At 36.6% G+C, this 27,408-nt stretch overlaps 1 protein-coding gene across 5 annotated transcripts in view; it reads left to right on the forward strand.

Annotated features, from left to right (window-relative positions):
* PTPN14 (protein tyrosine phosphatase non-receptor type 14) overlaps positions 1-27,408 on the forward strand; it is a 251,790-nt gene that overhangs the window by 8,895 nt on the left and 215,487 nt on the right. The window contains exon 1 of one of the 5 annotated variants that reach the window (XM_072647847.1): positions 3-25,929. The exons of the other annotated variants lie outside the window; for them this stretch is intronic. The gene's annotated coding sequence lies outside the window, so the exon portion shown is untranslated. Of the gene's footprint in view, positions 1-2; positions 25,930-27,408 lie in introns of those variants that run through there. 5 annotated transcript variants of the gene reach the window in all.

Consider the following 27,408-nt stretch of genomic DNA (forward strand, 5'->3'; position numbering starts at 1 on the left):
GTGATTTGTGCATGCTCACCCAGCTCACCTGTGTCAGGAAGAATGGGAACCCAGGTATTCTGATTCCAAACCTGGCTACCTATCCACTATTCTATGCCATCCCTTGAAGGATTACAAGAAATAAAAAAATGACGCATTATTCCAATTAAAATGCCATTATTTTGGAGAACTGAAAGTTGAACTAGCCCATTTTGGTAGTTCAGTGATATGTAATTTTATTAGTACTATGACTGCTTGTGTTATTTCAGAATGCATCTCCTCTATAACTTAGAAAATGGTCTAAAATGGTTATGGATGAATAATTCATTACCCTGTGGCTAACCTGGTGTGGGTAAACCTTACTACATTTAGATAGACTGATCTTTTGTTGGGCAGATACAGCGCTGGGCCTGAAACCAGGAAGACTCATCTTCCTGAGTTCAAATCTGGCCTCAGACCCTTACTAGCTGTGTGACCATGAGCAAGTCACTTCACCCTGTTTGCCTCAATTTCCTCATCTGTAAAATGAGCTGGAGAAAGAAATGGCAAACCACTCCAGTGTCTTTGCCAAAAAAGCCCCAAATGGGGTCTTGAAGAGATGGGTACGACTAATGTATATGTGTGCGTGTTACATGTGTTTTATTGGGCCTGTACCTGAATCCTTCCAAGCTTAGTAGGGCCCAAACTCTTCAGATTTAAGTCTTCAAGAACTCAGGTCACCCTCATACCACTAGAGCAGGGATTTAGTGGAGGGAAATAATTCATCTAAAATAATATTAATAAATAGCAAAAAAAAAAAAAGAGAACATTTCCACATGCAAACCACTGTAGAAAAAAGAGGATTATATTTAAGATCATGAATCTCTGCTATAAACAAGTTGATTTTTTTTTTAAAAAGTCCATATTAAATCCATCACGTTACTTTCAATGCTGCTCTGTTTGTGTTTCCCTCTGAACTTTTGTTCTCTTCTATGTTTTATTTGGGGGGGTGGGGAGTCCATTGCTTACACATCAGTCTAAAAACTCGAACCCTGCTCAGTAATACATGATGGAAACAAAATATGTAGAATAGAATTATGATGCTGGAAAGGATCTTAAAGATGATCAATTTCAGTCCCCTCTTTTCATAATTATAATGTAGTTTCCCAATTGGTTAAGTAATTAAGTCTGAAGTTACATTTGTAATTGTGACAAGGCAGGACTTTTAATTTGTATTCCATAAAACTGGCTCTAGGTTACCCATTCAGCTGCATTTTTCTCCTTCATAGGATACCTAGCACTGTATTGTCTTGTGGTTTATACAGAATCACATCAGAAAGTCACGGCAGCGTGTGCTATGTGAGATCCGGGGCTAAGTGTGAAGGATTGGTGGATTGGTGACATTTAAGATGGATCTTAAATAATGGGTAGGAATTCTGTAGGTAAAGAGAGAAAGGATGACAGTCCAGGCACAGAAACATTGTGAAAAAAGACACTGTGGCAAAGATAGATTCTGCAGTCAGTGAGCAGCCCTTTGACTGGAATATAAGTTGGGCCAAGTGTAGTATGTAATAAAATTAGGAAGGTAGAGTGTGCGAGATGGTGTGGAGGGTCTTGGGTGATAAGAAAGACATTTGAATAGCTCTTGAGAGGCAGGCAGAAATTACAGACATTTCTTGGACAAAGGAATTAGGGAGATCATTTTGGCAGTGATCAGGGGAGCGGATTGTGGCTGAGAGTGAAGGTGGCTGTGACTTCTCAGGAAGCTATGGCAGTGATAATGCAGCTGCTGAAGTGATAGCTTAGTGATAATGGGGGGCAGTGGGAACAGAGAAGAGGGGCAGATATGGGAGATGTTGCAGACTTGTTATTGATAGGGCTTGGTAATTCGATATGAGAAGTGAGAGAGAAGGAAGAGTCAAAGATAATCTCAAGATTTATCCATAGGAGGCTAGATAGGTAGTATTGCTGCCAGCAGAAATGGTAAAAATCAGAAGGTAGAGAAGGCTGAGGGAAAAATGGTTGGACAGAGCTCAGAAACTTAAAACTATTCATTTAGTTTTAATTTTCAAAAATGTTTTGTTTTGATACAAAGGACACTCCCTAAACAAATACACTACCTCCCCCCCCCCCCACGCATTCCCCTTTTATGTTGCTTTTTCACTTTTGTAACAACTTTCCCAGTTGTTAACAGGAAGGATGTGTTTTAATTTTGATAGTATGCTGTCAACATTGTATTTAGTTAGAATTTTGTTCCCTCTTAGGGTTGACTTGATTTTCATCACTGTTAATCATTGTGCATTTTCTTTTTTGATATGATTTCTTGGCTTTATCTTATGACTTCAAACAAGTCTTCTCTTGTTTTTCTGATGTTTTCACATTTGTCATAACATTACATTACATTTATATATACCATAGCTCAGCTTTTCCTTAATCAGGGGGCACATAGTTTGTTTCTAGCTTTTTGTTATTACAGATAATGTTGCTATGCTATGCTATTTTGTACATAAGAGTCTTTTCTGGCTTTACTATACCTCTTTTGGGGATGTAGAACCAGTAGTGGGATCTCAGGTTTAAAGAATATAATTTGCTAACCTTTCTTGCAGAATTCCAAATTGATTTCCAGAATGGTTGACCCAATTCATACAGTTACCTTAGTAATTGAGTTATGACTCTTTTCTCCCAGTTCCTTTATCAGTGAATTCTTCTCTTTTCCTTTAAAAATTATCTTTGTTCACTTGATAAATATGAAATGAGACCTCAGGGTTGGTTTGAAGTCTGAGGACTTTTAGTGTATGGTCAACTAATAGTAAGTATGCATTCTGAGAGTATTGCTGTATACTGTGAGAATTGATAATAATAATGGTCCTGAGTCACTGAGGTAAGATTAAATTCTCTTCAGTGTTGCTACATTGGAAAAAGCAGGGACTCAACACATGCTAGTGAGATTTGCATTTAAGATGGTTATAATGAGGGTAAATTTTTTTGGTGTTTTAAAGGGACAAACTGGTAAATTCAGTTCTCTAGAATGGTAAATTTTCCAAGTGCTTTGGTTGTGTGGTTTTGCTATAGAAAGGTTTTCAGTAATCAAGGTTGAAGTTAACAGGGTTCCATTTAATCAGAACATCTAATTTTTTCATCTAGCCCTGTTTTTACCAATTGGTAATGTTATTAGGTAATATTATACCTTCAAGCTAGAAGCAATATGGTACAATGCAAAGAACACTGACTTTGGAGTCAGAGGGCTTCATATCACAATTTTGCTCTTACTACATGTAGACTTCAGTTTCTTCATCTGTAAAATGAAGGAGTTGATCTAGATGACCTTCGAGGTCACTTCCAGTTCTAAATCTATGCTCCTGCTATCAGTGTTTTATCTTTCTTATTCTCCTATAAAACTCTTAAGCTTTATGAGAGTACTCATCTAAACTTTGTATCTCTCCTAACCCCTACCTAGCTCAGTACTGTATACTTAGCAGGTGCTTGAAAATACTAGTTGAGTAAAGGAATACTCAATTGAGGTTTTACTGTATGTCATGCAAAAGGTTTCAGGTAGACTGAAATTGTGAGGCCACCATGGAGAATATGTAGTCAGAAAGACCTGAGGTTCAAGTCTTGCTTTTGATATAGAAGAACCAGTTGTGTAACCTTGAGGACGTCATTTAATTTCTTGGTGTCCACAGCAATTCTCTAAGATTGTTAGCTATGCATGAATTGCAGATCTACCTGTGTATTTTCTACATATAGGGAATTCCTCACACTAATCTTGCCATTCTGTTTTCTGTTCTGAAGCTTTATCTTGTTAGCATTTTCTGTTTTAGATTTTAAGTTCTTGGAGGTTAAGAAATATGCTTTTATTTATATAATTCTTTGTATGTATCACTTAGCATAGTGACACTCTGATTAATAGCATAGTGACAGCTGGTTAATAAATTCTTTTTGATGATGAAGATCTAAGTTTCATAGCTTTACAAAATGAAAAGGTAATTTGTGTTCGTTTTCTTTCTGTATTTGAATGAACATGTTAGAAACCCTTAATCTCTTTAAGCTCTGACTCTGTGTTGACTCTGAAATGTAAAGTGAAGGAAAGTCAACAGAATACTTCAAGCCCCATGCTAGCCTTTCCATTTCCTTAGCAAAGTAAATAATTATTTAATAAATTTAATTGAATAAATAATAAATTTAATTAAATAAATTTAAAAAATCATTTTAAGCAATCTTTTAGGTTGCTTAGTTTAGCTTAAAAAATACCAAGATTTCTCTTTTTGAGAGAATATACAACACTTATATTCAGGAATTAATGTTGGAAGCCTGGATAATCTATCCCATTTTCCCCTACAAAAGATCAGAACAGTGAATTTAAAGAACAAATTCCCACTGTCAATCCCCCTTAGTGTGGCATAGGGGAAAGAGATAGTTTTGGAAAACCTGGCCCAGCTACTTATTCTTCAGTAAGAATAAACACACACACACACACACACACACCATATGAAGAAGTGTATGGGGAGGGAGGAATTCCTTTGCTCATCTCTTCCTCTTGGTGTGTATCCATGCAGTAAGAGTGGTGACAGATTTTACAGTCCCCTGGAGCTTTGAAGTTCAGAGTCCTTGATCTTTAGGGTTCACTATGGCATATCAAGCCAGAGTGCTAGGGACCTTGAAGCCCCTGTGCCTGATGTGCTCCAGACTGAGAACTGAAGTCATGCGTTGGTTGATGTCTCTTTTGCTTGCTTCTAAGGCTGATGTGTTTCAGACTACTGTGATGCTTTCTTGGAGAGCCCTGTTCTTGCTATCTCTAGCTTGGGTTGCACTGGGAGGCTCAGTGTTATTTGCTTGTCCTAGTGCTGACTTTACTAGTCCTTATCTATTACCTGTGGGTATTTAGCTGTGATAAGTAAAATCACTGAAGTTTCTCTTTGGACTTAAAAAAAACCAAACAAACCTTTATTTCATTTATTGTCATCTTAAAGTTTTTGCCAGAGAAGGCATGTGGAGACTGGGTTGCCTGTTTTCATTCAGGCTGCGATCATGGCTGGAATTCTGGAAGATAATATTTTGATGATTAAATTAAACCCTAGACATTACAGAGTCTCCTATGTGAGATCCATAATCACTCAAGAGTTTAGTCTGACTGTCCACATAGGGAAAAAAGCAAATGGAAGAAAAATGTTTATTGTCCCAACTAGTGATGTCAATTTCAAATAGAAACACATTCTAGGGGCTGCATGACTTAGAAAATTATATATTAACATTATCTATGTTGTATTATATTTTTATTTATTTTGCTAAATGTTTTCCAGTTACAGTATTTAAAATATTCATTTTAAAAATTTTGAGTGCAAAGTTCTTTTCTCCATCTAGCCCCTCTCCCACACCCAATGAGAAGGCAAATAATATTATGCCCATTATAGATGTGAAATCATACAAAACATATTTATATGTTAGCCATGTTACAAAAGAAGAAAGCAAAAAAAATAAAGTGGGAAAACATGTTTCAATCTGTGCTCAGAGTTCATCAGTTGTCCCTCAGGAGGTGTAGATAGCATTGTTCATCATGAGTCTTTTGGAATTTTTATGGACCATTGTATTGATCAGAGTAGCTACGTCTTTCACAATTGGTCATTGTTAAAATATTACTGTTACTGGGTACAATGTTCTCTTGGTTCTCATTTAATTTTGTAATAGTTAATATACATCTTCTCAGGTTTTTCTAAACTCATCCCTCTCATCATTTCTTTTAGCACAGTGTTATTCTATTGTGTCACAGTCATAATCACAACTTGTTTAGCTATTTCCCAACTGATAGTAATCACCTCAATTCCTAATTCTTTATCAACAGAGAACAAGTTGCTATAAATATTTTTGTACTTATAAATCCTTTCCCTTTTATCTCTTTGGGATACAGACCTAATAGTGGTATTACTTGGTCAAAGGGTACGAACAGTTTTATAGCCCTTTGGGCATAGTTCCAAACAGTTCTTCAGAATGACCGGATATTCACAACTCTGTCAACTCTTTATTGTGTTATTCTTCCACATCCTCTCTAACATTTGTCATTTTCCTTTTCTATCATCTTCACAATCTAATAGATGTGAGTTGGTACCTCAGAGTTAGTTTAATTAGAATTTCTCTAACTTTTAGTGATTTAGATTATTTTTTCATATGACTATTAATAACTTTGATTTCTTCTTCTGAAAACTGCCTGTTCGTATTCTTTGACCATTTATGAATTGGGGCTCTTATTTTTATAAATTTGGCTTAGTTCCCAGTATATTTGAGAAATGAGGCCTTTATCAAAGAAATTTGCTGTAACACTTGCTCCCTCACCTCCACCCACCCCCTGCCCCGTTTTTTCTGCTCTCTTTCTAATTTTGACTGTATTAATTTTATTTGTACAGAACCTTTTAGATTTCATGTAATCAACATTATCAGTTTACCTTTTGTTATCATCTGTATCTCTTGTTTGGTGATAAACTCTTCCCTTATCTGTAGATCCCCTAATTTGTTTGTGATATCACCTTTTATGTCTAAATTACATACCCATTTGGACCTTATCTTGGTATATCATATTAGATGCTAGTTTATGTCTAGTTTCTGCCAGACTGCCTTCTAGTTTTCTCAACAATTTTTGTTGCCCCCCAAACTTGGAATTTTGGGTTTATCAGATATTAGATTACTGTGGTCATCATCTGTGTAAATTGTGTGCATCATACATTCTGCTGGTCAGTTACTCTTATTTCTTAGCCAAGATCAGATTATTTTGATGATTGCTTTGTCACATAGTTTGAAATCAGGTTGCCTTCCTTCACAATTTTTTTCATTGATAACCCTGATATTCTTGATCTTTTCCCAATTATATTTTAATCTGATTCTAGTGTCACTCAAGAATTTTGCCCTTATGGGTTTTGTAGGCAACAAGTTTGACGCTTCTGATCCAAACTATGATATGTTGTTCATAGAACTGATTTGTTATTGTGTTTGTCTTCCATAGAGAGTGTGGCTGGACAGTGAATGAACTGGGCCTAGAACTGAGTATAAGGAGAGGGGGCTGGATTGCTTTAGGGATAGTACATGATTCTTTTAATGAACCCTAATTCTCAATGAAATAAAGACCTATATTGTTACTGTAAGTATTCTTCTTGTGATGCCTAATGGCTGTGAATCAGAGGATACCACACTTTATAAAGGCTTAAAGCTGTTTATGAAATTTGCCTTTTTCCACTATATATAGAATTCCATTTGCATCAATAGTACCTTAAGAGCTTGTCATATTAATTATGTTAAACAGAGTTAAAGATCTTCCCCACCCATTAAGGAAGTTTGATTAGGGGAGATTTGTTTTGTAGGAAGGCCTACACCTTTAGTTAATTTCTAATAAGGCACTGGTTCTCTTGGTTGTGATGCCCTCTGGCTCTGAAAAGTGTATATATACTCTGAGGTAAGGTTTTGTTTTGGGGCTTACACATTGGAATTGTTTGTTTGGCCAGATGAGACTCTGGGTAGCCTCTAAGGAGCTGCCCCTCTTCTCCCTCAGCTTTGAAAACCCAGATGTCAGTGTTTCTCTCTCTGATCACTATGTATTGCTGATGATCAGACAGTTGGAAGCCCTGTCTGTTGGTCTTTATTTCTCTATTTGTATTTTCTCTGAAGTTCAAGGTGCTGATTTTTTCCCTCTGAACTGAGTGATGATATATGTGCTTGATTAAAGTAGATTGTTGTCCCCTCAAAAGTTGCCTTCCTTTTAGAAAATCAGATTTAAGAACCTGTACAGCAGACCCTTCTGTGCATGTCAGAATCCTTGCTGTTACAGAGCTCCAGCACGGTCTTTGTCAAAGAAAGGCTGTTTAGTTAGGTATAACCTCTAAGGGTTCTGATTCTGCCTCCTTCACTGACCCATTGTATTACTATTGGCAAGCTACATTTTTTCGTCTGTGAATCATGAGGAAGAAAAGGGGGTGGCATATAAGGAGACTAATGTGAATACACAAAGACCTTCATGATGAGATCAAAACTGAAAAGAATATAAAAGTGGGGGGGAACTTAGGGGCACATTACTGAAGATGAATACAAAAGAATTGCATATATCTGTAAGATTAGCTTCAGGAACACCAAAGCTCAGAATGAGCTGAGGCTTGAAAAAAATGCTTTAGGACAATAAAGATGGCTTTTTTTAAAAGCTATATTTAAACAAGAAGGGCAAGGAAGAGTGAAGCCTGATGCTTGGGGCAGATGGTGTTAATATTAGACAAGAGAAAAAAGTTCTGTCTCTTTCATGAAAGAATTATTTTCGGATTGGAGAGAGTAAAACAAATGTTTTGAAAAGGACTTAAATGCCAGGATTGGTGAAAAGATGGTAAGAGAACCTGAATTCTCTTAATGTCAACAATATTAATAACTTGCATTTTTAAAGTGCTTTTAAGGTTTGCAAAGCATTTTATATATGTTAGCTCATTTGGTCCTCATAAGAACTCTGAGATAGATAGATTTATTGTTATCCCCATTTTACAGATCAGAAAAGTGAAACAGAGAAGTTAAATGATATTCCCAGGGTCACACAGCTTGAAGAAGTATTTGAACTCAGGTCTTTTTGCCTCTCAATAGAGAGCTCTCTGCACTGCACCACCTAATATCCTAAGGGTCATAAAAGAATTTGCAGATGAAATTCATAAGTTGTAGACTAGAAGAAAATTGTCAGATGGATTTATAGCTGCTAGAATAAAAGTGGAGGGGGAAGGAAAAATAAGTAGCATGGAGTAGTAGAAAAAGTGCTGAATTTGGATTTAGGAAGTCCTTGATTTTAATCTTGCTGTAGACACCTAGCTGTGTTTAGCCATGGGCTGCTGGAATCAAAGTGGCTCAAGAGAGAGGATCATTAAATTTTCAGGGGTAACATTTACACTTTGAAAATTGGATAAATACTATATATAAATCAGGGATTGATTGTTTGTTCTGTTGATTGTCTAGACTTAACAAAATGATGGAGAAAGTATTAATAATAGAGATTAAATTTAAAAGTATGTTGTACTTCTCCCCCCAGCCTTCTTTAAATAATTACTAGCAAGCATTCCCCAACCCCCATTTCTGGCCAATTTAACCTTATTTATGCTCATCTGTAATATGGATAGAATAGCACCTACCTCCCAGGTTGGATAAGATATTATGGGATTATGGCAGATAAAGTAAACTCTCATTATTACTCAAGTATTATTTAGGCTTATAGGATTTGGAATTGGAAGCATCCTTACAGACCATCAAGTTTCCCCATTTTACAGATTAGGTAAGTATTCATTGGTTGCCATGTAGAAAAGGGATTAAATATATTCTTTGTACTTTTAGAGGACAGAAGTAAGGTTCCTGGGTGATCTTTCCATAGGAGCAAATGGAGGCTTTTGAAAGATTTTTGTAATGATTAGAGCTATCCAAATGTGGAATGACTTCTCCTAAGATAAAGTGTTTTCTGTCACTGAGATTGCTCAAGCAAAGACGGGGTGACTTATTTTTTATGGGTGGTGTAACATAAGTGGATTTCAGAATCAGGTAGAAGTTTGAAGCAGATGATCTCTTAGGTCCTTTCCAACCCTACTGAAAAAGTAAACTAGTAATAGTCACCCTTCACAGATATACTGGGACTATGAATTAGAGCCTAAGTACGTATCAGTTGACTGGATTTATTAAGCACCTATGTAATAGACTGTGCTGGGTGCTCAGGATAGAAGGTTGCAAAGACAAAGACAACAAAGTCACAAAATAAAAGGAAACAGATACAAAGGAAACAGATAAAAACAAGCAGTCTGCAGCTCTCAAAGAGTTTACATTCTAGTGGGGCAAACAGCACATGAGTATAATAAATTCAGAGTATATGGAAGGGTCATTGCAGCATGAACTGGTGGGAGGATCAGAAAGGACATTCCTGATCTTTCCATCCCTTTTTCTCTGCAGATTACCCCTCCATCATCCCTGTTCTTGCTTATCTTCAATCTCTCTCTGTCTACAAGCTGCTTTCCTGCTGCTTACAACGTCTGTCTCTTCCATTCTCAAAAAGCCCTCACTTGATCTATCCATCCTTGCTAGTTGTCATCCCGTATCTCTTCTCCCTTTTGTGGCTAAACTCTTTAGGAAGATCTTCTACACTTGATGTCTACACTTCCTTTCCTCTCACTCTCTTCTTAACTCTCTATAATCTGGCTTCCAACCTCATTATTCAACTGAACTGCTTTTTCTAAAATTACTAATGTGCTCATATTGCCAGATCTGGTGACTTTTTCCTCGATCCAAATCCTTCTTGACCTCTCTGCAGCCTGTGGCATGTCAGTCCCCCTCTTATCCTGGATAATATCTTCTTTCTAGGTTTTCCAAACAGTGCTATCTATGCCCTGACTCTCCTCTTAGCTACCTGACCAGTCCTTAGTCTCCTTTATGGTATCTTTTTCCAGACCATGTTGGCTAGTGGTGAATGTCCTCCAAGGCTCTTTCCTGAGCTCTCTTCTCTGTTCGCATTCTACTGTTTCATTTGGTCATCTCATCCACTCCCATGGATTCAGTTATCATCTCTATGCTGATAATTCTCTGGTCTCTCCTAACCTTCAGACTTGGCTCTCCAATTGCCTACTGGACATCTCAAACTGGATGTACTGTAGACTTCTTAAACTCAACATGTCCAAAGCTGAAATCATTATCTTTCCTCCAAAACTTCTTCCAAATTTTCCTTTTACTGTCAAGAACACCATTGTCCTTCTGGTTCCTCAGACTTGCAATGTAGGTGTCATCCTTAACTCCTTACTCTCACCCTCCCATCTAATCACTTGCCAAGACCTGTTGTTTCTACCTTTGTAACATCTCTAAAATATGCCTCCTTTTCTTCTCTGACATTGCCAGTATGCTCATCCCTTCAGGCCTGAACTATTGCAATAACTTTCTAGTTGATCTGCCTGGCCACAAATTTCTCCCTCCTCTAGTCACTCCTCCCTTCAGCTGTCTGATTGATCTTCAAGTGCAGGTCTGACCATGTCACCTCCTATTCTGCAAACTCCAATGGCTCTCTATTATCTCTAGGATTCAATGTAAAATTCTCTCTTTAGTGTTCAAATCCCTTCATAACTTTTCTAATCTTCCTATATTTTATACCTTCTCTTTCTCCCACACACTCTGAGACCTTGTGACATTGACCTCCATGCTGGCCCTCACTCAAGACACTCTGTCTCTGAACTCCACACTCTTTCACTGGTTGCCCTTCCTGCTTGGAATGCTTTTCTTCCTTATCTCCCTTTCTGGCTGCCTTCAATTTGCAGCTAAAATGTTATCTTACAGGAAGCCTTTCCTGATTTTCTCTAATGCTAGTGTCTTCTCTCTTTATCCTGTATATAGGTTGTTTGTACATAGTTTGTTTATATTTTGTCTCCTATGTTAGACTGTGAGTTCCTTGAGAGCAGGGATTCTTTTGGGGCGGGGGGAGGGCAGTGTCTCTGTGTGTAAGGAAAAGGGAATGAGTTTGATGGATGCTCTGGATGTAGGACTGACGAGTCTTGCCACCTGATTGGTTATAAAACATTGCCATTTCTCTTTTACTTCTATTTCTTAGGTCAATTCAAGTTATCATTGTATTTACTGTATATGATTATATATTTTTGATTTAACCTCAAATCTAAAAATGAATTTATTGTTAGAATTGGTCTTAATAGGCTGAGAAATCCTGAGAAATAAGCAATTTTTCTGATAAACCACAATTCTAAAATGTTAAATTGTTATGTGTAATAAATCAGGGGAATTTATAGGTTTTCTGTAGTTTATAAAGGTTCTAAAGTTGAAAGAATAAGTGGTTGCAGTATATAAGAATGGTTATGGCCGGTCAGAAGTGGAGTGATACTTTTTATCAGAAAAAGTAGGTTTAAATCTTCATCTCGATCTGTCTTCACCCATTTGCTTCAGTTATGAAATACAGAGTTAGTCCATGTATAAAAAGAGAGGTATCAGATACTGGGAGTCATGTGTACTCTTACAGGTGAATTAGCAGCTTTTAGAAACATATATCCTCTTGTTTATGTTACACATTGAATCATTTGTTTCTTTTGGAAAATAAGTTCAAAAGAATGTAAGATCCCTGAGCAAATGTTTTTGCCTCAGGATTCCCAGTGCTCAGTTTAGTCCCTGTCATATGATAGGAACTACTTAATAAACACTTCATGGATGAAAAACTGAATGAACAAAGTCACATCCTCTATCTGAACCTCATTTCCCTCATTTATAAAATGACTTCCCTTCCAACTCAACATTCTGTGCAATGAACTATGATTTTAAAAAAAATCAAACACAAGAGTGTAACAAAGGTATAAGCAAGGTGTTATGAGTATTAAGGGGGTTCTTAGAAAATGGAATTTGAAACTAGTAAACTAATTTGAAGAACATATGACCTTGCGCTATAATGACTTCTACATTTTTCCAAATTACCCCCCCCCGCCAATAAATTTACTTTATAATTGTATTTGTATTGTAACTGTAATTGTATTTCCAGCTTGGTAGGGTGTTGATAACATAAGCATTGGTGGTATAGTTATCATCTTTACTTTTAACACAAATTTGACTTTGTAAGCTGATTTACAGAGATGATAGTTACTGGTTAAGAGACTAATGGATTTTAAAGCTAATATATTAATAGAAACAGAGAAAGAAGGAGGTTATGGTACTGTAGTCTGCTCTGGTTAGTCCACATGTGAAGTGATATGTTTAGTTTTGAGCAGCTCCTTTATTTTTTAATTGAATTTTTTTCACTTAAAAATTTTTTTTCTTTCCTCATCTCCCACCCTCCCACACCCATATGTGTGATGAGGGGAAAGCAAAACTCTTGTAACAGTTATGCATAGTCAATATTTCTATATTGGTCATGTCCAAAAGTATAGATCTCATTTTGCAGTTGTAGTCCATCACTTACTTCTCTGTCAGGACATGGGTTGAATGCTTCCTAATTGGTCCTCTGGAATCATGCTTGGTTATTGTGGGAACCTATAACCTACATTGATAAAGTGGAATGTGTTCAGAGGAAGGTGACCAGGATAGTAAAGCAGTCAGAAAACCATGTCAGACAAATCAAATGAACTAGGGATGTTTAGTTTTTCTCAAAATGTTTGCAGTGTTATGTGGGAGAGGGATTACATTGTTTTGCTTGGAGACAATGACAGAACTGTGAACAATGACTGAGAACTGCAAAGAGGCAGGTTTAGATTTGAAATAAGGGAAACTTTTCAACCCTTAGAGACCTATACCCAAGCAGAATGGCTAACCCAAGCTAGTTCTCCATGACTGGAAGTCTTTAAGCAGAGGCAGGATGACAATTTATCAGATATAAATTGGTGGGATTTTTGTTCAATTAAAATCATCATTACCACTAAGCTTTTATTAAGCACTTACTATCTGTCAAGCTCTGTGCTAAGTGCTGTGTTTACAGAAAAGACAAAAACACGGACTAGGTGACTTTTTTGAGGTCACTTTCAGCTTGGAGATTTTGTAATTCAGTCCAAGTTAGCATCTAATCTGCAATCAGGTGGTTATTTCAGAGCCCAGTGGTTTGTGTAGGGCTTTGTAGTCCTTGTTGTATTATCTTCCATGCTTCTTTCTTTCACCTCTGGAACTAATCAGTTAATAAAATCTTGATTCTACTTCAGAGTATTTCTGCCATCCATTTTTTCTTTCTTCTCAAAGCACCCACCCTAATACAGATTATCAAGACTGGTCAGGACTATTGAAATAGCCTCCTAATGCTTATCGCTTTCTCTTACTGCCAATCTGTCCTTTATGCCACTGCCAGATGAATCTTTCTTTACCATCCCATCCCCCTCTTCCTCTTCTAAGGCTCAGCTGTAGAATGTTCCTAGAGGAAATAGCAAACAGTGCTTGCTGGGTCCACTACAAATTATGCTATCTAAACTTAACTAGGCTTTCACTGCTGGACAACAATGCTTTTATTCATCTGTCATTGACTCTATTATACTCACCACAGTGAATGCTACAAACTTCCTCCTTACTGTATGCCCCTACCCCTCCACCCCAGCTTCAGTTCCACCCCGCTCTCTGTAGATATCCTTACTTCCTACTTTACTGAGAAGATTGAGATCATTTATAGTAAGTCCCTCTTTTTTTCCCCCTTTCATGTCCTCAGCCTTTTCTATACCTATTTTCTTCCTCTGGTCCCAGAATGAGATGATTTTCCTTCTTTTTAAGTAAGCCTTATCCTTTTATCTGTGCCCTAATCCCTTCTTTTCCTTTTCCTCTCCCTTCCCAGACCCTGGCATCTTCAGAGCCTCTCATTTTCCATTTCTTCCCCTTTATTGGTTCCTACTGGCTACAAATATGCTCATTGAGTCCAATATGTGCACTTTAACCTTAAAAAAACCCTCTCTCCTTCCACTGTCACATTTTTAGAAAGAGTATACTCTACTCCTTACTTTCCATTCATTTCTCATCCTTAATCAGTTTATCCTTTGGAAGTACAGTGGTAGTGAACACTGGATCTTTTTTTAAAGTTAAATTAAAATTTGGGGGGGTATTTATTTAGTACTTATTTTTTTCCAGTTATATGTAAAAACAATTTTAACATTTGTTTTTAGAACTTTGAGTTTCAAATTCTCGCGCCCTTCCTTCCTCCACCCCCACCCCAACCCTTCATGGAGAAGGCAAGTAGTTCCCATATTGGTTATATATGTGTAGGCATGCAAAACATATCCATAATAGTCATATTATGAAAGAAAACATAGACAAAAAAAGTCAAGAAAAATAAAGTGAAAAAACCCCCAAAAGTTGCTTCAATCTGTATTCAAGAAAACATTGGATCTTAAGGTATAAAACCTGGGTTCAAATCAAATCAGTTCTTCTGTTTTTTACCTTTAAGACCTGGGGCAAGCCATTGTCATTCCCTGCATCTTCTGTCAAAAATGAAAGATCATAGATTTCAGACTGTAAGGGACCCCAGAGGCCATTTGTCCAACTCTGTTATTTTACAGAGACTGGACCTGCCCACCCAGAGTAAGTGGCAGTTCCAGGAGTCCCTTTTGCTCTAATTTCCAACCTAATATTCTTTCCATTTTACCATGCCACATTAGTCTGGCATTAGACTCATGATCTCTAGGTCTAAATTCTATGATCTACCCAACTGATGCTTCTTTTTGTAAGAAGAGGTTCTTATCCTGGTGTTCATAGATACCCCACAGAGGTCTAGGGATAGATTTAAGGGGCTCCATAAAGTTGGATGGGCAATATACATATATATATGTATATATTTATTTATGTATTTATTTTCAGTACCTTCTAATTGAAATTTAGCATTTCCGTCACTTATGCATATGCAACAAAACACTATTCTGAGGAGACCCTAACCTTCACCAGATTGCCAGAGGGATGGATCCTTGACACAAAAAAAGGTTTAGTTCCTTGTTGTTCTTGGTAAATAACGACCTGGCGATTGTCAAATCTAATGACCTTTCCTCAGTCCTCAAAGTCCAGGAGTTGGTGTCTACTTCATCTCCTTTAGTTCTGGTTACACTGTTTTCCCTTTGTTTCCTATATTCTTCAAACTCAGTGTATCCCAAACAAAACTCCTCCTCTTTCTTCCTAAACTTGTACCTTCTTCTGATTCCCCCAATTTTCTTGATGGCACCTATTATCCTGCTGGGATTGCTTAAACTTCAAACCTTAAAGTTACTTTTTATATTTCCTTCTTCAGTCCCTATATCCTATCAATGACCAGCTCCTCTTGACTCCTACTTTTGCAGTATCTCATGCATTTATCTGTCATTCCTTTTCTACTCCCATTGTCAACATCTTAATTAAAGTCATTATCACCTTTTGCTCTGAACTATTAAAACACATTTTTAACAAAAAGGAACATTTTTTATTGTTATCATTTGGATGGCCCATACATTGAGACCTTATTTAGTGTTGATTGAAATAGCCTTGTGTGTTTAAACATGTAAAACAGAGAACTTCTCCCAGGGTGTGATACTGAACCCATGTGGCACTCACTATACAGGGATAGAACTCTGTTTTTGAGATGAGTCTAACAGAAACTTGGTATAGCTACCATTTTTACAAAAATTCAATATTAGACTTTATAGGGCGCAAGTACACAGGATTGCACTGCTCTTAAGGACAACCAGTAAAGTTGAGGCTAGGATTCTTAACAAATTTAAAAAAAATTATCAGTCTTGGTTGTACCTTGGTTTAAAGCACCTGTTCAATAAACTGACAGTGGAAGAAGAGGAACTAATTTCGCACGTTTTACAGAGAGAACTTTGGGTTGTCTAATTTTGTTAATACTTAGTAGATCAATCCTGGAAAAGGAAACAGTCATTTGGAATCTTCCATGCTGTGGTTTAGGTGTGGTTTGTTTGGAATATTTATTTGTTTCCATCAAATGTCATAGTTCCGCAGGTCCCAACAAGGATCATGGTTTGGCTTTACGGTGCTTGAGGACAGATTGTCATTCTAACATGTTGATCTGGAGCTCATTGTAAAGCAGCATTTCCAAAAACCTATTTAGAGAGCATCTTGCCCTGAAATGGCATTTCCATTCCAGGTGAAAGGTCTCTATTCATGTAAAATTCAGTCAGCACTCTTCTCTTATCTTTAGTGTCATAGTAAATATTGACAAGCTCTTCATCACCTCTACATGATTGACTCACCATTTCCATTTCCATTTCCCAAAGAAACCTTAGTATCTTGGGACTCTCTTGGCTGGGGAGAATACTTGAAGGGTGTATGTACGTATGTATGTATGTATGTGTGTGTGTGTGTGTGTGTGTTATGTGTGTGTAAAATCTGACTTGCAATAGATTTTTCTCTGGTATTCCAGTTTCTTCAATATTATATCTTTCACAATGCTGCTAAATTATTTTTCCAAATACATAATTCTGCTTTATACCATTTCCCTGCTCAAAAGCCTTCAGTGGTTTCGTATTTCCTAGAGACTTATATCTTGATAATACCTGAATTCATATAATGCTTTAAGGTTTGGAAAGTATTTTATGTACATTTTCTCATTCAAGTTTCTCATCCAACATTTGGTATACACCATTCTTCTGTGTGTACCAGGTGTTTAATAAGTGGTTATTGAAGTTTGTAGTTCTTTGGTTTTATAGAGAGGGAAAGAACATTATGATATAGTAGGACTATTGGCCTGTTATTCATTCAGAAGACTTGTGTTCTGAAAACAGCTAGTTATATGAACTTGTGGCATATTGGATAGACAGCTTTCCCTGGAGTAGGGGTGATTGGGGTTCAAGTCTTGATTCTGACTTACACAGGTTGTGTGCTTTTGAGGAAGTCCATTAACTTCTGTGCACTCGAGGCACCCCTCTCTAAGACTATCATTTTCTAAAAAACTATTGTCCTGCTTAGGTTGAAGAAATTTCCTCACCCAGAGTTCTCTATATCAATAAAATCACAGGTCCATTTCTATGAACTTTTGCAAGTCTAGGTCTCAGTTTCCTTATCTGCAAAATGAGGGAGTTAAATTAGGTGATTTGTAATACCCAGCAAGTGGGGGAGAAAAGGACTGGCAAGCACCTACTATGTGCCAAACACTGTGCTAAGTACTTTACATATATGATCTCAGCATTTGTTAAGGACCTATTTTGTGCAAAGTACTGTTTTAAAGACAAAACAAAAATTGTCTATGACTGAAAATATTTGTTAATATGCTTGAACCTTTTTTTTCAGATATGATGCAAATTTAGGCCATTTTCCAGCTTAAAAAATCCACCTGTAAACGAAATCCCCATGGCCTTCTATTAGGATTATGTGGTTAGCATAGCCTCTACCAATTTTTGGAATCTTAATTAGGTTATGTTTGGTAATTTGTTTGAATTGTGAAGTGGTGGGCATGAGACAAAGAAAGGGATGTAATTCTTTATATATAAGATCTGGCTTGCCAAGATTTAAGTACTAACTTTGGCTTTGCAGCTTGAGATAATAGAAGTTTTATGATAAATAATAGCTAAGTCCTCTGGTTATGTTAGAGCATTGTACAGATTTGATTGCTGTCAGTTGCCCTTTGGAAACTACTGTGAAATCTTTCTCATTCACTTTTTGTCACTTGAAAGAAGTTTGGTTGAGCCCACAGGCCAATAAAGTATGCTTTGTGTTGCCTTTTCTATTCTTACCAAAGTGTGACTCCAAAGTGATAAACTCAAGACATAAAGACATAGTGATCAGCTTAACTTTCTCCCTGTCTAGGTTAGGTTTCAGTGAAAGAATTTGTAACACTAGATATGTTAAAAGTGAATGGTGTTTGTCTAACTGCCAGTTTTCCAGACTTTATTGTAAGAGAAATACTTTTTTCCCTCCCTCTTCCCTTGCCCCCAGTGATTTTTGTTCATTTTCATTGTGTGTGTGTGTGTGTGTGTGTGTGTGTGTGTGTGTGTGTGTGTGTGTGTATGTGTGCAGATGTTTGGGAGCCTTGAAAGGGTTCTTAACTCTGCATCTCTATGGGGTAGATTATTTTTAATAAGTTGGCATTGGGAGAATGAAAAATTATAGAGCATTAGATTTAGAGTTGGAAGGGATGTTGGCAATCATCCATTTCAACCACATCATTTTATAGATGAATAAATGGAGAGCCAGAAAAACTTAAGTAGAGATTTGAGCCCTGGTCCTTAGAGTCTAGATTTAGTGCTGTGGATGCTAAATGGTGAACACTATGACAGACATAGTTGTTGTGGTTGATTCTGTTTAACTGTTTTTCTTTTTTACAAGGGAAAATTTTCTGTTGTTGGAGGGCAGGATAGGGTGGGGTGGGATAAATGGGTCTATCAGGAAATGACTGGTATAAAAAACAAATCATCAATAAAACTTTTTAAAAAGCAAAGAAATAGTCATTGTTTAATATCAAATCCAGTCTCAAAATCTCTCTAGCTATGTGCTCCTAAGCAAGACACTTACCCTCTGTCTGCTTCAGTTTTCTTATCTGCAAAATGAGAACACTAATAGCTCCTGCCTCATGGAGTTGTGTGAATCAAGTGAAGTAATATTGGAAAAGTGCTTTGCAAACCTTAAAACACTATGTAAATACTGGCTAGTCTTACTGTTGCTATTTTTAGTAATCAAAGTTATTTGATTCACTTAGGAGAAAGGAGACAAAGGCTAGAGGGTTTTAGATTGTGCATCAGAAAATACAAGGTTTAATGTTTAGTTCTCTTACAAGTTGCTCAAAAAGATTGGGCCAAACGATCTTGAATGTCCCTTCCAGTTCTAAGAAAAATGAATTGATATTTGTTTTTCAGTATGGAAATACCTTTGTTACAAAGATGCTGTGTTGTTAAATGTTATGTTTCCAGAGGCATATAGATAGATAGATGTGGAAAGAGAGAAAGGAAAAAGAAAAGAAAAAAAGAAAGATAGATGTGTTTCAGGATATAGCTACTCTGCATTCAGTAAGGTAGTCTTTAGTTTCAGTTTGGGATATTTTCCTTTCAAGATATTTTTGCATCTGGATTTCACATGCTGATGGTTTGGTGGTGCCTCCCTTTCATTACCAGGTAACTGGGCCACATAAACACCAGGAGAGGTCCATGTTCTAGAAGACTTGTACCTAGGATGCTTCTTCATCTTCCTAAGCTCGACAGTTAAGGAGCCTATAAATTTATATGTAGCATCATATGATCATAAATCTAGAACAGGTTAGAGGTTATCTAGTTCATGGAACACAACCAATTTACAGATGAGGGAATTGAGGTCCAGAGAGGCAAGGAGCAAAGTCACATAACTGGGAAGGAACAGAATGAGGATTCAATTCAGGTTCTGTGACTCTGAAGTTTAGCAGTTTTCATCCTTACTTTCATGATGAATGCAAGAGTCCCGAATTCGTTTCCTCTGCCCCCAAGCAACTTTGTTAGAAGATGCTTTTGTTACCTACATAAGTCATTTTGCCTTACTAGACTTCTATTTCTCCACCTCTGCAAAATGTGGGAGTGCTAAGGGTCTTACAATTCTAAGTCCTATGAGCTCAGAGAATTTGTTATTAAGGTATAACTTAAGGTATTGAGCATCAAATTATGATTTCCCTTCTCTGATCAGATGATTTTGCATGTTCTGTGTCCTTAAACTTCTGAAGTAGATTCAAGCCTGAAAGGAAGGGGGACCAACCTTTTAATCTGTGAAGAAATGGGAATAGCCTAGGAGAAAGATAAAAGCAAATAGGATATGATAGCTCAATTTACTGGTGTAAAATAAGGAGTCCTCTTATTGGCTTGCAATGCTTGTCAAAGTCAGACCTTTCTTGATGTGATGAACCATGAAGCATGTGAGAGAAGGAGCAGGAAAAAGCGATAGGAGAGACAAGAGAAAGCAGATAAAGACAGCAGAAGCAAAGGAGAAGCAGCCTTGCAAATGTGATGGCAGAGATGAGAAGAAATGATACTGATGATGAGAAAAAAAAGAGAACAGAGATATTCATGAGGACAAAAAGAAATATCGACTAGAGGTAATATGGTAGTCTGGGAACACTGATTACAAGGATGAGTAACCTTAAACACCTTCATAATTTCTGAAAGACATTATCTGTATTAAAACAATGTAATAACTGATATTTGTCATGTTTAAGATATACTTTATCAAGAAGGGAATGTGTGATATCTGTTAGAAAATTTTTCATCGGAAACAGTTCTTTCCTTTATAAATCAGACAGGTTTAGTCTTCAGTTACTTGGAGGATTCATGTATATAGATATACAGAGCATACATTCTATATTATTACAATAGTACCTTAAATTTCTACAATACTTTAAGTATTACAAAGTAGAAATAGGTTTTGCAAGTATTATCTTATTTTACATAAGAGGAAACTGAGGCTCACAGAAGTTTAAATGACTTGCCTAGAGTCATATATATAACTAGTAAGCAGCAAAATGGAGACTCCAACTCTAGCAACTCCTTACTTTATTTAGCATCAAATTTAATGGTTTGTGAACAAAAACAGTGAAAATTGGAATCCATGTCAACTGCCATTTAGACTAAAGGATACTAGAATTTATTATTATTAGAATTTAATATTATTATTTTACATAGCCCAGCTCCTTGAATCTCTCTTTGAACATCCAACTCTTAATGAGGTTGAATGGATTATTATTGTTTCTCCTAACAATTTTCTTTGGTCCTTTACTATTGGTATTATCAAATAGTTCCAACTTCCTTATAAGGTAGAAAAAGAATTGGTAAATACTGAATTCTCCCAATTTAGATATTAAAAAGCAAATCATATTGGTTCAACTAGAAAACAAACATTTGAACCATAATTCTGGATCATGAGATTAGATAACATTTGTATCTATGCACCTTTTTGTATTCTAGTATCCAAAGCTTGAGGGACACAATGTTATTTTAACCAGAACTTCTTAGAGATGCACAAGCCTTGCCTAACACAATTATTTTTTTTTTCTGTTGATTTGTCTTAACAGAGATGGAAGAAAATTATACATTTACAAATACACTTAGTTTTGTTTCAATGGAAAGTCTGAAAAGTCCAAAGAATGAATGAGTCGTGATCTGTCTAGTCTTGAAGTAGTTGTACCTCACTCATTATATTGACTTAAGAGGGTCTGACTATACACTTATTTCCTGATTACTTAATAAGAATGATTATAAATTTTCATAAAGAACTATTTCCATTCCCTTTGTTATCTGAGTTCCAGAGCAAGGATTGCTTTCTGAATGAGTAGTTAATTACCAAAGGTCTTATCCTTGGTCACATGTAAAAATTGAGTAGAGTTGAAAATCTGTAACTTGTAGTCTCTTCATGAAACTAGAATGGCTGAAACTTTTAATTTGTTTCCGTTGTGTAGGAAAATTACCCCCATCTGCTTCTTGTCTAAAGATGCAACACAAATTTGAATAAAGAAAAATCTGAGTTTTCTTACTACCTTTTGGACATTTGGAGGTCGTATAGGTTTCAAATTTAGCTGGTGTCATACAGTTTACCGAAGAAAAACTCATTGCAAATACTATCTTTATCCTCAGTTTTCTATCAAAATGTAAACTAAAAGTTTTACTTTTGCTGTGTGTATAGGCCTCCATGTTATTATTCCCTTTAGTCAATTCATGTTCTATGCTGCCACATTTGTTTCAGGCTCCTGCTTGGAAATAGTGATGTTTAGATATGACTGTGAATATTTTGCGGGCGGAAGTGTACTATGAAAAGAGCACTGCATTTACAATTCATAAGATCTTTGAATTCCAGCCTTGGTACTTACCACTCTGTGGCCTGAGTTAACCTCAGTTTCCCCATTTGTATAACGAAGATGTGGAAGCAATTTAGAACCTTCCTTTTTGGTTTCTCTAGAAGTATTTTTAAAAATATTCTTCTGCTCCAAAAAGCCCTTTTCAAAGTCCTTGGAAAGATGGTGATAGATTGAAGATGAAAAGAATTTTCTTAGGAGAATGGAATAAGGGTGGTACTTAACATTTTAACAAAAAATAATTCTCATCAGTGCCTTCCCCACCCTGGAAATGATTGGCCCTAGGATCAAGAGAAGGGAAGTGCTCTCTGTTCCATCCTATTCAGAAAATATTTTGGATCTCCCATTGATTTCTCTAGGGTAATGGTCAAGGGGGGAATTGGGTTGGTGACTTGTTTACTTAATAATTCTGGAATGTTTACCTAAAAGGCATTTTTATGTATTGTGATCTTTTCCTCATTCAAGATTCCTGTGTCTGCTACCTGAAATCATCTCTGGGCAGAGTTATGTTGGAGGGCATGGGAGATTATTCCAGTTTAGACCTCCCCTCTTTATTTCTGTCCCTCTGTTCCACGCCCTCCCCCCCCCCCCCCCCCCCAGCTAGAAATGCTTGGATAGCAAATTAGTTAAATTACAATTGTTTCAGGCAGACTTGAGCCTAGAACTACAGAGTACATTATTCATATTTTAAAAATTCATTTGACAAAGGAATTAAATAGATGAATCCCCTACTTAAGAAACTGCAATGATTCTTTATTACCTCTAGGATCAAATGTAAACCTTTTTTTCAAAAAATCATTTAATGTTCTTTACAACCTGGCACCTTCCTATTGTTCTAATCTTAATTCCCTGTATTCTAGATTCAACCATACTGTCCCACTTGTTTTTCATCATACTCAATCCAGGCCTTTGAATACTGGCCATCCCTCCTTCCTGGAATGTTCTCCATCCTCACCTCTAACTCTTAGAATGCTTGGCTTGTTTTAAGACTCAGCTCAAATACCACCTCCTACAGGAAGTTCTTCCTGGTTGTCATTCACAGCAGTTTCTTCGCCTCTAAGGCTGTCTTCTAGCTACTTTATATTTATCTTATGTAGAGATTTATATACATGTGGTCTCACTCTTTGGAATGTAAGCTTTTTGAGGCAGGGACAATTTTTGCTATTTCTTTGTACCCCTAGACCTTAACATAGAGCCTGACATATAATAAACTCTTAATAAATGCTTTTTGATTGATCATAGTTCCTTTCTAGCTCAAAAGCTCTGATCCTATGGTCTTCTGTTAAATTTACTCTTGATAGGAACTAAGAAATTAAGCAAAATGAAGAGCATTTGAGATAGGAAATGACTCTTTTGGCAGCAGCACAAAAATTTATCCTTAAATTTTGGGGGAGGGTTATAAGTGGGGGGATGGTGAACCATTAGTTGAATTCCTAACTATCAATGAGGTGCCAATGACTGCTGCTTTGTATAAAGGTGGAATGTCAAAAATCTGTGTACCAATTCTACTGGGCTTTGAACCCAGCATGGTAAAAACCTGGAGGAAATATTACAGCTCTGTGTGAAGCAAGAAGTCTAGGCAAAGGAAGCTGTTAGACATTAATGGCATGGGTGTGTGAATAAAGGCTTATTGCAACAGGCTTGCTCTTGGGGAAATGTGAGAAGTTAGCCGGACAAACTTTCAGGAACCAGATTTGTTTAAAAGAAAAAAGGAATCTGATTTGGGTTGGCAGTGATTGAGGGTGGGGTGAGGAAGATTCCTGTGGGTTGCTACTGTGGGATTGAAATTGGTTTTTTATTATTTTATGATCAGTCAGTTCTGGGTTGTCTTTCTGTGAAACTTACTGAAAAGTCTTTGAAAGATTACAAGTCTAGAGTTATGAAGTTTAAACTAAAAGAACCTTTTGATTTGGTCAGTCTTGCAATAGTGGGGCTCATAGAAAAGAGGCGGGAGTAGTATGAGAGCAAAAGCCAGAGCTAATTATAGAACACTGCTTTTCTTTCTTAAAAAAAAATCATTGCATGAAACAGACGAGTGCTTATTTATTTTGAATTATTGTGTATCCATGCTATAATTATAGAAAGGAGACTATTACAGATTTTATTTCGCAAAAATCTTCTCAGGAAACATTCTTTGGACATAGCCAATGTGAGAATTTATTCTGCTTGACTGTATATTTCTTACAAGAGTTCTGTTGTTCTTTTCTCTTTTTAGTTGGGGGGATGGGAGATATAGAAAAAGGATTTCTGTTCATTGAAAAAAGAAACTTAAATTCTAAAAAAATCTTCTCAGAAAAGATCTTTCTTATTGTAAAGAGTTTCAAAGCTGTTAATGACTTTTTCTGAAGGAAGTTTGCCTTGGGAGGTCTTAGTGAGTTCTCTCACTTTATGCTTACAGTAGTCATTTAGCTCATCCTGTGAATAAATGCTTCTTTCCATGAATATTTCTTCTTTGTTTCCCCAGGACTTAGTACAGTGCTTGATATAACATAAGCACTTAATATACTGGCAGAATTTGACTGGATCTCATGGTCCTTGGTTTTCAGCCTGAAGTAGGACATAGTAGAAACTCTAAAGCCCAGTACCAAGTATGTGGTGCTATGCTTACTACTGGTCTCACTTACTTTTCCAATTTTCTCCTATTTCCATCTTTCTCTTTTTGTTGCTTCTGTTGTTCTTCCTTTCCAATTTCCTTTTTCCTTTTCCCCCATTTTTTCTTCCTTTTCCCTAGGCTAGCTCTTAGGCCTGCCAAGAATATCTGTTCTGCTGCTGTTGACCCTCAGGAATAAGCAGTTGCTGAACCCTGCCTGGAATAGAATTACTCAAGGGGTCATGTTTTCAAGCCTTATAAAAGGACAACAAACAAATCATTACAGAAAAATTTTGGTTGTTTTTTCAGTTCATTGGGGAAATTCCCCAATTCTGGATTGCTGGCCCCTTCAGAGGTTGTATTGAGGGATCATAGGGAGCAAAGCCAGTAAGTGGCCAGTTCCTTGGATAATGGTGTCTGTGTGGGCAGTATCTTTTCCCCTTCAATTCTGTGCCAGGAAAATTGTGCTTGTTGATTAGTTATATATCAGCCCACACTAATGTACCCCTTTATTTGTGAAGGGCAGAAGGAAGCGTCTAGAGATAATGTTCAGGTTTCCTTAAAAATTGCTTCTCTTGTACCAATTCCTCCCCTGTCCACACATGTGGTGTTACATGTATATTTGAATGACTGTACTTAAGGGGGTTTCACATTTACTTTGACCCTGATCTGTCACCTGAATTGTTGGTCTTTGGGATTACAGTCCCAAACACTTGATGTCCAGTATTATTTCATTAAACTAAGACTTATTAGCCTGGGGTCTATGACCATTTATAAATGTATTTTGATAATGCTATTTCAATGTAATTGGTTTCCTTTATAATTCTGTGTATATCCCATTTTATTTTATGCATTTAAAAGCATCAATCTATGAAAAGTCTGTAGACTTCATTAGACTGCCAAAGGCATAATACAGAAAAAGCTAAGAACCCTGGCAATAAACTCATATTCTGGTTTTGGCCTCAATCCCCAAAATTTAACTTGGTATTTTTATCATTTAGGATAGCTGACATTGACGTATATGTCCTGTAAGCAACTGAATGAAACATGTGATATAGCTTGTAAAGTCTATGCACATTAAAGCATGCTTGGTATTAATCATCAAAATCTCCAGAATTGCCCAGTCTTGAAGAAGACAGAGGTTGGACAGAGGATTCCTAAAAAAAAGGTAGGTGAGTTGTCTTGTTTGGCTCCAAAATTGTCTAAGTTGGAGAACTCATTGAGTTGCTGCACAGTAACAGTGAAATCAAGGCTTCTTCTTTAATCAACATATGATCAAAATAGATTTTGCTGAAAGGAAAAACCTGTGTTCTGAGTTGCATACTTCACCTCTTGTATCTCACAGGAGATTATCAGGGCACTTGCGGGGAGAGGGGGGGAGTGGGAACAGGGATGATTCAGGGTAACTAATCTTAATTTGTAGAGGAACAATTCAAAGTGGATGTGGTATTGTCGGAAGATCAGTGGTGTCAGATTTTTAAATGAAAGACAGCTTCTCCTATAGTTGGAATCAAATCCTAATCCTCCCAATTCCATTTCTAGGCAGTGATTATACCATTTTCCTCTGCATGACTCTGATTTTTCTATTATCTTTTTCTGGAATCCTCCTTGAAAAGAAATATATGTAAGGATTTGTATTTCCCATTTGGGGCTTTAGTAATTAAAACTGAAGTTATTTAATCAAAAACAGCTCAGGGTTCCAAATTTGCTTGACAACTTACCATATTTCTCACAAAGACAACACTAGGTGAATCAACATTATGGAATGGTTAGGTGTTAATGATCAGAAACTTGTGGAATGGATTTGAACAAATAAACTTAGGATTTCAGTTACTTTTTCTATCAACAAGTGTGTGCAATGCAGAATGAAGGGAAAAGTCATGTTGATCCATTGCCCTATTTTCAATTTTGATGTTTAATGCTTACTTGGAACCTTAATTGTGCAGTAGGAATAAGGAGCAAATCTATGATTTTTATTGATATAATAATCTCTCAGAGGAGGAAGCTTGCCCTGCTAATGAATGGTACCTTCTCTGCAACTTGTAGTCATAAGTTTCCTAGAGCATTGATAGGTTAAATGACATTTCTCATCTTACAGTTAGTATCTGTCAGAGGCTCAGGTCTTCCCGGCTCCAAGGACAGATTTCTATTTATTTTGCCATTCAATTAGATAAGAATATACTATATACCTGAAACTATGCTAAGTGCTGGAAATACAAAGACAGAAAATAAAATAGTCATTGCAATCAAATATCTGACATTCTGTTGCAGGAAGGGTATGCACTTAGAAAATTCACTATAAAATATGTGCAGGGGAATCTCTGAGGGTGGGATCAGCGCAGGCTTCCTGTGGAAGATAGCTGTTGAGCGGATCTTTGAAGGTAGCTGTGAAGTGAAAGTGCCTGATGTATAGATTCTTAGAAATGTTTGTTTTGTATTGAACTGAATTCACAGAAGATCAGGATGATGTTCATGGCTCTGTTATTGTAAATGTTGGTTATCTTTCAACAGATTGTGTCATTTTTCAGGAGGAAAGAGAAATTACATTTTAATACCTGTTTGGACAATGACCTGAGTCCAAGAATTGGCTGTCAGTTTATATCTAATATAAAAATTTAATAGTTCAGGTACTACTTCATCTATCTGA

This window comes from Notamacropus eugenii, chromosome 2, assembly GCF_028372415.1.
Source record: "Notamacropus eugenii isolate mMacEug1 chromosome 2, mMacEug1.pri_v2, whole genome shotgun sequence".
Taxonomy (NCBI): domain Eukaryota; kingdom Metazoa; phylum Chordata; class Mammalia; order Diprotodontia; family Macropodidae; genus Notamacropus; species Notamacropus eugenii.